Here is an 11,529-nt window from a genome sequence, read left to right on the forward strand (position 1 = left end):
ACTCTCTCTCTCTCTCACACACACACACACGCACATACAGTATGAGGCAAACTCTCTTGCTTATAGCATTTGACAACAAACTAGCTTGTAGAACAACAGGAAAAAAAGCCGGTTTATTACATTGGCATACACATAAATCCGCTGACAACAAAATCCCATAAGTATGAGAGAGAGAAAGGCCCACAAGATTGTTCCCGGTTTATAGTCCTGTGAAACGCACAGTGTTGCCGCATTCAGTCTAACTTATTTCATTAAAAATATTGCCTTTAATAAAATTTTACTGAAATTATTCCTTCAAAAAATACTTTCTATGTAATTTGGGTTTTTATGAAAAATTGTATTGAAAATTTGTCTGTGAAGCACATTTTATTGAATTTTCGTTTTTAGAAAAAATTTAAGAATAGGAAATTATATATCCGTTCGGATTTGGATATAGCCCCCATATAAACAGATGCCCCGAGTTGATTTCCTGAGCCCCTAGAAGCCTCAATTTTCATCCGATTTGACTAAAATTTGGAACAAAGACTTGAGTTATGGCTTCCAACATCCACGCCAAGTATAATCTGAATGGGTCTATAAATAGATATGACCCCATATAAATCAATCCCCGGATTTGATTTCGTGAGCCATTAAAAGCCTCAATTTTCATCCAATTGGGACGAAATTTTAAAAAAAGATTTTAATTATGACTTCCAACATCCACACCAAGTATAATCCGAATAAACAGATATAGCCCCCATATAAACCGATCCCCGGATTTGACTTCTTGAGCCATCAGAAGCCTCAATTTTCATCCGATTGGGCTGAAATTTGGAGCAAAGGCTTGAGTTATAGCTTCGAACATCTACGCCAAATATAATCTGAATGGGTCTATAAACAGATATAGTCCCCATATAAACCGATCCCCGATTTGATTTTTTGAGCCATCAGAAGCCTCAATTTTTATCCGAATTGGCTGAATTGGCAATAGCTTGAGTTATGTCTTCCAACATCCATGCCAAGTATGATCCGAATCGGTCTATAAACAGATATAGACCTCATATAAATCGATCCCCAGATTTGATTTCTTGAGTTCCAAGAAGCTTAAATTTTCACTCTAATTGGCTGAAATTTGGCCCAAAACCCTATGTTATGACTTATAACATTAGTGCCAAGTTTTATCGGAATCGATCAATATGGTGATATAGGATCCCCGATATCCCGATATGTCTTCTTGAGACCAAAATAATTCGAATACAATCTCAGATGATAAGGGCAAATTTTTGGCGGCATCCATGTCCATGGGTATCCAAGATTCAGCCGGGCCGAACTTAGCACGCTTTTACTTTTTTATTGTATTTTAATATTTTTTGTTTTTATTTTTATTTATTTTATTTTTGTTTTATTTTATTTTTTTTTTTTTATTTTATTTTATTTTTTATTTATTTTATTTTCATTTATTTTATTTTCATTAATTTCATTTTATTTTATTTTATTTTATTTTATTTTATTTTATTCTATTTTATTTTATTTTATTTAATTTAATTTAATTTTATTTTATTTTATTTTATTTTATTTTATTTTATTTTATTTTATTTTATTTTATTTATTTACTTTATTTTATTTTGTTTTATTTTATTTTATTTTTGTGTTCCTTTATTTCGGTCCGTTTCCGTAATCATTAAAGTGTGGCAACACTGTTCGTACTTTCTCTCTCCCACTGACAGTAAGAGAAAGATATAGAGAGCTTTATCAAATTATACCCGATTAATGCTCCTGTGATACAGCTATACTTTATCGATAACAGTGACAGTGTAATAACGCCATGTTTCTATGTTAAAAATCCCTCCAATAAGAATCGTCTCACACCAACTCGCACTCCCCATTTGCTTTTGCATTTACAATTACATTCCCTTAATGCTGCCTTGTTTTATGTTATTTATAGAGTTTATTTTTTATGCATTTCTCTCTCACCCTCTCTCTCTCTCTTTATATGGCTTTTTTATGTGCATTTAATAAAACAAAATTGTTTATAACAGCCATTGGGAACAGCCACTCAGTCAGCCGTAGGACCAGCCAGCCAAGCCAACCAGCGCTACAAACATAAAAAATAACAAAATTCACGTTTTATTGCTGATGGTGCGTTGCTGGGCTTCGATGGGGATCTTGTTTCTTGGCCCCACAACAACAGAAATGGTAGCAAGTGCCTTTTGTTCTTTTTGTGATTTCCCGAAATTATCAACAACCGCATCCAGAATAAATATACAAAATAAAAAATGAAGATTAACAACAACAAAACACCCGTACCAAATTACATTTTTGTTTTTTTTTTTGGCCCTCCGAGAGAGCTCAGGGGCAAATGGATGATGGGAAAGTGTGAACCAGCTCACAGCTACCAATGCATACACACATAGGCACATTCATAAAACATAATGAGATCTTTAATTAAAAATTTTTAGACAAAAATTTCTAATGGAAGAAGGCAGACAGACGAACCAGGGGAAATATGTATGCAACTAACTTGTCATATAAAATTTTTTATGAAATTTTAGCTGTGAATTGAAGAGGATCTTAGAAATTTTCTTTGCAAATCAAATTTTGATGAAATTTTGTACAAAATTCCAATTTCCGCCAGATTTGCTATGAAAATCATTCGAAGAAAATTTTTTCGAATTGCGTCGAAATTTTCCATAAAAATCAAAATTCGACGAAATTTTCTACGACAAACAAATTACAAAGAAATTGTTATATTAAATTCGAATTTTGATGATGAAAATCAAATTTGAACGAAATTTTCTATGAAAATAAAATGTTGACAAAATTTTCTATGAAAATTAGATTTTGACGATATATTCTATAAAAACCTAATTTGGACGAGATTTTCAATGAATATGAAATTTCCACGAAATTTTCTATGAAAATCAAATTTCGACGTATTTTTTTTATAAAAATCTAGTTTTTTTTTGAAGTTTTCTATGAAAATATAATTTCGACAAAATTTTCTATGGAAATCTTATTTCGACGAAAATTTCTATAAAAGTTAAATATCGACGAAATTTTCTATGAAAACGAACCTTTGGCGAAATTTTCTTCGAAAATGAAATTTTGACAAAATTTTCTATAGAAATCAAATTATTATCAAATTTTGGACAAGCTTTCTATTAAGGTCAAATTTCTAAAAAAAATTTTATCGGCGAACTTTTTTAAAAAAAAATAAATTTTACCAATTTTCTATTAAAAAAGAAATTTTCAAAGCATTTATCTATAAAAATCAAATTTTCATATAGAATTTTTTTAGAAAATTATTTTGATAAAATTTTTTATACACATGAAATTTTAACAAAACCCCCTTCTCAACACGCCTATGTCTGCTCGTTTTGAAGGCAACAGAAAAAACATTTTCATATTTTTTTTTTTTTGTTTCTAAAAATTTTTATTTAGTAGTCAATTCTATAGCGGGTGGCAATGATGATCATCATCATTATTTTGTTGATCTTGCAATGCTAGTGGCGCACCTTCTATAACTCACATCAAAACTTCACACTCCGACAAAGGCATAGCAAACACAGATGGAAGATGACACGATCATCGAAGAAAACACAGTGTATGTCGGATGGTTGCAACAGCCACAGCCATTGCTACTTCGACTAATTAAATGACTGCATTTGCATTTTCGTCTGATGTTACAGCTACTGGATCAGAGATTTTTACTTTTTGTGTGTGTGTTTGTTTTTTTTTTTGTGCTCTTTTCTCAGTCATCTTTGATGTTTGGGCGAATAGTTTTTTATGTGTGTGCGTGTGAGGGGACAAAGAGCAGGCGCTGCATCAGCAGCTTGGCAAGCAGTGGAGATGGCTGTGATGATGATGATGATGATGCTACATTTGAATGGTAATTTGTATTTTTATTGCACTTTTATTGAAGTTCAGGAGTCAATGATCGTCTGCTGTTTCCATCCAATCTGTGCTGCAACTGGGGCTAGTGTGTGTGTGTGTGTATCAGCTTGCATTCACTTGCATTTACTTACAAATCAAAGGAAGGCGAAGGAATACATGGGGACGCATGCCATTGATTTTATTACCGTAATTGTGTTCTTTGGCGTACGCGCCTCCCTTGGACCCTTCTCTCCTCTTTTGTGCTGGCAGTCAGGAAAGAAATAAAAAACTAAATGGTATGCCCATAAAACAAGAAACTAATTTGATTTCTTTCCTTTTGCTTTGCCACACATTTGCTGGGCGATACTGCAGTTGCAGTTACCCACTACTCCCATCATCCTTTCCGTCTGTCAGTCCGCTTGTCCGTCTATCGCTGCTCTTACAATTTTATTATTTTGTTTAGTCTATTGTGGTTGTTTTGTGTAGCTTCATTTCATTCGTTTTAATAAATTGCATCTTTCACTTGTGCACTTAGGACTTGTTTACATCCATCCATCCATTCGATTTGTGATTTTAGAGAGTTTATAAACTGACTACAATACCGTGGTCATAAAGCATGGGTATTTCAGTTAGGTTTGACAAAGAACAAAACAATATTCCATAGGAACACTGGGTCTAACGTTCTAATAAAAAGATGTTACAAGCCAACTCTTCCGGATGAAAAATAAATTATTTCAAATTATTAAAAAAAAAAAAAATTAAAAATACAAAAACATAAAATGAAACTAAAATTAAAAAAAAAAATAATGTAAGGTAACATACAAATAAATAAAACAAACAGTTGAATTAAACAAAAAAAAAAATTAAGTGAAATAAAATAAAATAAAATAAAAAAGGTAAAAAGGCATTAAGTTCGGTCGGGCCGAACTTTGGATACCCATCACCTCGGGTATATATGTAAGCCCCATATCGTCACAATCCGGTGAAAATTGGATAACTTAAGCATCCAAATTCGTCACGGACATTGAGTGGTCTAATATATATGTCACTATTCAAATTGGTAGAACAAAATATTGGTCTTTTTGGCAGATATATCCAATTATAAACCGATCTGAACCATATTACGGTCGGTCGATGTTGGGAGGTCTTAACCTACTCACTGTTTCAAATATCAGCAAAATCGCGTAATAAATAAAGCTTTTATTGGCTTCAACCCCTTATCGGCAGATCGGTCTATATGGCAGCTATATCTAAATATAGTCCGATCTGATCCATATATAGGGGGGGTGTCAGGAGGCTAAAAATAACTCACTTTTTCAAATTTTAGCCAAATCGGTAAAAAATAAAGCTTTTATGGGCTTCAGACCCTTGATCGGCAGATCGGTCTATATGACAGCTATATCTAAATATAGTCCGATCGGTATCATATTTGAGTCGGATGTTAGGAGGCTTAAAACTCCGCACTATTCTTAATTTCAGCGAAATCGGATAAAAAATAATGCTTTTAAGGCCTTTAGACCCTTTATCGGGAAATCGGTCTATATGGCAGCTATATCTGAAACATATTTAGGTCAGATTTTGGGAGGCTCTAAATAACCCACTGTTTTAAATTTCAGCGAAATCGGGTAATAAATAAAGCTTTTATGGTCTTCAGACCCTTTATCGGGAGATCGGTCTATATGGCAGCTATATCTAAATATGGACCGATCTTATCCATATTTAGGTCAGATGTCGGTAGGCTACAAATAACCCACTGTTGCAAATTTCAGCGAAATCAGGTAATAAATAAAGCTTTTATGGTCTTCAGACCCTTTATCGGGAGATCGGTCTATATGGCAGCTATATCTAAATATGGACCGATCTTATCCATATTTAGGTCAGATGCCGGTAGGCTACAAATAACCCACTGTTGCAAATTTCAGCGAAATCAGGTAATAAATAAAGCTTTTATGGTCTTCAGACCCTTTATCGGGAGATCGGTCTATATAGCAACTGTATCTAAATAAGTCCGATCTGAAACATATGTATGTCACTGTTTCAAATTTCAGCAAAATCGGATGAAAAATAAAGTTTGTATGGGCATTAGACTCTTTATCGGAAAATCGGTCTATATAGCTACTATGTCCAAATATGGTCCGATTTGTCCCGTTCAAGAACTTAACCAGCGTGCATCAAAAAGACGTATAAGTGCCAAATTTCAGCTCAATATCTCAATGTTTGAAGGCTGTAGAATGATTACAACAGACGGATAGACGGACAGACACACGGACATCGTTAAATTGTCTTAGAATTTTACGACGGTCCGAAATATATATACTTTGTAGGGTAGGAAATTGATATATTACCCACTATCCTACGGTGGTGGGTATAAAAACAATTTTCAAAATTGATTAACCCATTCGGTTAAAAGTTTCAGCCGCCAAATGCTCAAGAATTCAAATCGGGAGAATGATTTATATGGCAATTATAATAAAGCATAGACCAATTTGAACCATTTGCCACCGTAGCGCAGATGTTAGCATGTCCGCCTATGACGCTGAACGCTGGGGTTCGTGTCCTGGCTAGACCATCAGCAGGCAACACTTGTGAGGTACTATGCCACGTAAAACTTCTCTCCAAAGAGATGTCACACTGCGGCACGCCGTTCGGACTCGGCTATAAAAAGGAAGGCCCTTATCATTGAGCTTAAACTTGAAGCAGACTGCACTCATTGATATGTGAGAAGTTTGCCCCTGTTCATTAGTGGAATGTTCATAGGCAAAATTTGCAATTCTAATCGACGTGCACAAATTGGAAGGACTGTAAGCGCCATCTTTAACTCCTTCGAAAGTTTTCGTACATTCAACAGAGAGATGGTTGCCATTTGAGGAGATAATTACCACAGAAAACTTCTTTCGAATGTTCTCACAAGAAATCGAACCCAGGCTTACGGCGTCATAGATGGACATGCTAACCTCTGAGCCAACATCCCCCTCCTCATATTTTTTTAGGGTATACACCAAAACTTACTTAGCCATTAACCATATGATACCTAATGTCTACACATACAAAGTAATATTTTTCGTTTTAAAACAAATCCTTTTACTTAATCTTCAATCCTTTCACCCTTCTACTGTTTTAGGGTCATTATGGGTCGCGGTTCGTTGCTTTCAATATTTTAACGATCAATCCGTTATCATTAACATTTAAATAACAGTTTAGCAAAGCATCTTGACTCATTTATGCGGCAATATGTTTCTCAGTTTTAAGTTTGCCATTCTGGCAATGACAACCAGTTGAGAGCTGAATGAGAGCGAGAGAGAGAGAGTGAGAGACACAAAAAATGTTAGGCCAGAGAAAATCTCAAAATGTTGATGTGATGAAAGAACACACCATGTCTCAGACATTTAATTTCAATTTATGAAAGAAAATTGGTGGTGTGGTTAACATATTCCATAATCAACATAATTCGTTTTTGTTCCACCGGATTTGGGGTAAAGGAAGAAAGAAAGGAAACGCTTGCAGGAACTATACCAACGACATCAGCAGCAGCAGCCGCAACAATAGCAGCCATGACGCCGGCAGCACAACATTAACAGTCTTGGCAGCAGAGGCAATAACTACCGAATGGGCCAAACAACCAAGCAAGCAAGCTTATAAGAAGCACTAACAGTTGTGGCCGTAAAAGTAACCGTTAGACTAGAATAAGCAAGTGTGTGTATGTACGTATGTATGCATCGACTTAACTGTATTACAAAGTAGTAGTTGTAGTTTAGTGGGATTCATTGCTGTCGACTTTGGGTTTTCGGTCGTCACAGTCGTCGCAGTCGCATTCACTGTTGTCGTAATAACGACAGACGCCGTGCAACATAAATTCTCAAGTTTATGGCATCAATAAATGTCAAAGAATGAAATGATTTCGTCGAGTTCAGTTCATTCGTCGTAGTCGTCGTCATTGTACTTCTCGTCCTCAATGTATTATGCGTTTCTCTTAAGCTGACTCTGGCTTTTGTGGTGCGGTGCGGTGCTGTGCTGTGCTATGCGGTCCGATGTGTGGTGCGTTTGTTGTTGGCTTGATGTCTGCTGCGTGTTTATCTGTATTTGAGAGTGTGTGTGTGTGTTGGTGTGCCAAATTCAAATTCCACCCCTCGAAACGAGGAGTTAAGTTAACGTTGTAATGCCACGAAATAAATGAAACTAAACAAAAAGGATTTTTATAGCATTCTGGTGTAATAATACCGGGCCGCACCAAACAGCAGCGGCATAACGTAGCGTACGCCACAACAACAGCAGTGGAGGTCATAAAAACCTTCAGCCTGGCAGCCCAGCTATTCCATATAAGCAACAACAACAAAACCACCAAAAAGGATCGCAATCCAACAAGACCTTAACGTTGCCTCATATCTACATACCGCACACACACACACACACGCGCGCGTTTGCTTACACCATGCTAAAGGCACAGCAATCAACAGAAATAAAAAAAAGTATAAAAATGCTCAATGCATTTATTTTAGCTTTGGGGAAAAACGGAGGGTTGAGAAAAACTATAAAAACTGAGAATTACCGCTCGGAAGTGCGGTAGTAAAACAGCAAGCAGTCCTTTCTTCCTTTCTGTTTTGTGCCAGCTAGCTCGCTGTTTAGCGCTTCTGGTCTTCCCATGTCTTGGCTTTTGTTTTGGTTTTTGTTTTGTTTTTATGTGGCCATTCTTTGGTCCTTTCCTAAATGTGACTGTATATGCTTGTATGTGTGTGTGTCTGTATGTGTGGGATTGTTAAAACGACCTTCCCATAATCGTCATTAGAGAGTATCATTGTCGGGATTAAAACCAAAACTCCCCCAAAAACAGCAAAACACTCTTTCTCATCTCGCTTGCAACAGGAATTCCAAGTTTCCCTTTTAGTTAATAGCGGTCAATGACACTGTGGTTCCCCAGAGAATATAAGCATGAGAGAAATAAAAAGCATATTAAAAATTTAATTAAAATTTTGAAAATAAAAAAATTAGGGTCACTTATTTCTATGACAAGGAATATATGCAAGAAAAAAATAAAAATCATTTTCATTTTTCAAGTTTTTTTTTTGCCTCTTAGGGCGAAGATCATTAAATTTTTACAATCTTTGTTTGTTTCTCTTTCGAGACGAGCTCAATGATCGAAGATGCAAATGGAAAAGGAAAGCCAAAGATAGCAACACACAGCAACCACTATGGTACGCGTTTCGACTTTGGTTGGAAGACTTTTCAACCATATTAGGTGTGATGGCTTCAAGGGCCGGTAGCGATTGAACGGTAGCGATTCCCATTTGCAGTAACGTGCCAGTCTTGATAATCACGGAAGAAGTACGGCCCAATGACGCCGCCGGCCCACAAACCGCACCAAGCAGTAATGTTTTCAGGATGCAATGATGACTCAGGGAGTACGTGTGGATTGCTGTCTGACCAATAACGCATATTTTGTTTATTGACGAAGCTATTCAACCAGAAATGAGCCCCATTGCTGAAGATAATTTTTCGATTATTTTTTGCCGAACGATCAATCAAGCAATCCTCAACGACCTACATCAATAAAATGTGTCTGTGCGACTTTTAAGTGGCTACCTTTATGCGTTCAATCGTTATTGTGATTCCAACAGATGGACGGATGGGCATGGCTAGATTTTCATTTCACCGTCTTCAAATCTAGCATAGCCATCTTTTTAGCCTAGAGACGAAGTCTATTAAAATCAGAAGAAATTGGATCAGATTTGGATATAGCTCTCAAAAATATGTTCGTCCGATTTGGACTAATATTGCAATAACATTGACATTTTTCTAACCGATTTCAATTTTGCATAAGGAGTTCTCCTAAGGCTCTTACTAAACTTACTGACGAGTTGCATAGAAATCGCCTCAGATTTAGATACAGCTACAATATATATATATGTTTCGCCGGATTTTCACATCCTTCGGATTTTCATACCCACCATCATAGGATGAAGGTATACTAATCTAGTCATTCCGTTTGTAACACCTCGAAATATTGATCTAGGAGCCCATAAAGTATATATATTCTTGATCGTCTCGACGTCTTGAGTCGATCTAGCCATATCCGACCGTCCGTACGCCTGTCGAAATCACGATAGCGGTCAGACGCGTAAAGCTAGCCGTTTGAAATTTTGCACAGATACTTAACATTGATGTAGGTCGTTGGAATATGCACATCGGTTCAGTTGAGGCCCGATTTGACTTCTTGAGCCTCTGGAAGCCGCAATTTTAGTCCGATTTAACTGAAATTTTGGACATAGTGTTCAGTTATTACTTCCAACAACTTCCAACAGTCAAGAACCTGATATAGCTCCCATATAAACCGATCTCCTGATTTCACTGCTTGAGCCCCGACGTATGAACCACGAGCTGTATGACAACGATAGTATAGTTACACGCATCAAAATACAACGGCTGCGTTGGCTAGGTCATGTTGTCAGAATGGATGAAGATGCTCCAACAAAGAAGTCTTTTGAAGGCAAACACGATGGTACACGCAAACCGGGAAGAAGTCCGATGGAAAGATCAAGTTGTGGGAGACACCTCGAAACTTGGTGTAAGAGATTTTAGAATGAGCGCAGAAGATCGAGGCGCTTGGAACGCTATTCTACGTAATATTCTGTCATAGCCAATTAAAGCAAAAAGTTCTCTAATGACTTCCAATAACTATTTTAAATACGGTCCAAATCGGTCCATAACCTGATATGGCTCTCATATAAACCGATCTTCCGATTTGAATTCTTGAGCCCTTTCAACCCGTAAGTTTTGTCCAATATAGCTACAAGTATGAACATAGTGTTTCGTTATGACTTCCAAAATAATAAGGACGATCTCTCGATTGTCCTTATTCGATTCCTATAAGCTTTAATTTTTGCTGGTTTGACAGAAGTTTGATATGTAGAATAAAATTATGCCCTTCATCTAAATTTAGTTTTTATGCATTTTTTGCAGAATCCATGCTGGTGAGTTCCAAAGATTCGGCCCGGCCGAACTTAGCACGCTTTCACTTGTGTCATACTCAAACTCTCCTTCATTTTCATTTTAAATCACTGTCGTTGGACCCCAATAGTCGTAGCCGCTCAACGAACAATAACACCAAGGATATGCTAAAACAAAGTAGTATTTAGTACAACACCCAGGATCGAATTCAATGCACACAGTGGTGAGTGCCTTTGCATTTGGCTAGATATACTATAGACTCGGTGTGTGTATGTCTGTGTGTGTGTGTGTGTGCTACTCTTGCTGTTGTGTTGAAAGAATATTTGAATTTTTAAGACAATTTTATGTTTGACTCGTGTTTGTCGTAAAAATGCTCGTAAACCCCTCCCAGGACCCCATCCGCAGTACTGTTGCCACTCCACTACATTACACTCCTTTAGACCCCAAACTCTGTATGTGCGGGTGGTTGTGTTCATTTGAGTTTGGATTTTATTTCACTTCTTTGTCTTTGTTTTTGTTGTTTTTTTTTTTTGTTGCCTTTGTCGTCTCTTACGCATGTGTTTGTTGGGTTTTGTGTTTTTATGTGCATATTTTTGCTGCTTCGTTTGTGCGGCCAAGGAGTGTGATGTTAAAAGGGGAGTTGGGAAGTTTGTGGGTGGTGTTTGGCAATGTTTAGGGAACAGTTTAACTTTTTCTATTTGCCCAAGAAAATATGAACACATTTCATATCCTTTT

Source organism: Stomoxys calcitrans, chromosome 5 (genome assembly GCF_963082655.1).
Source record: "Stomoxys calcitrans chromosome 5, idStoCalc2.1, whole genome shotgun sequence".
Lineage (NCBI taxonomy): Eukaryota > Metazoa > Arthropoda > Insecta > Diptera > Muscidae > Stomoxys > Stomoxys calcitrans.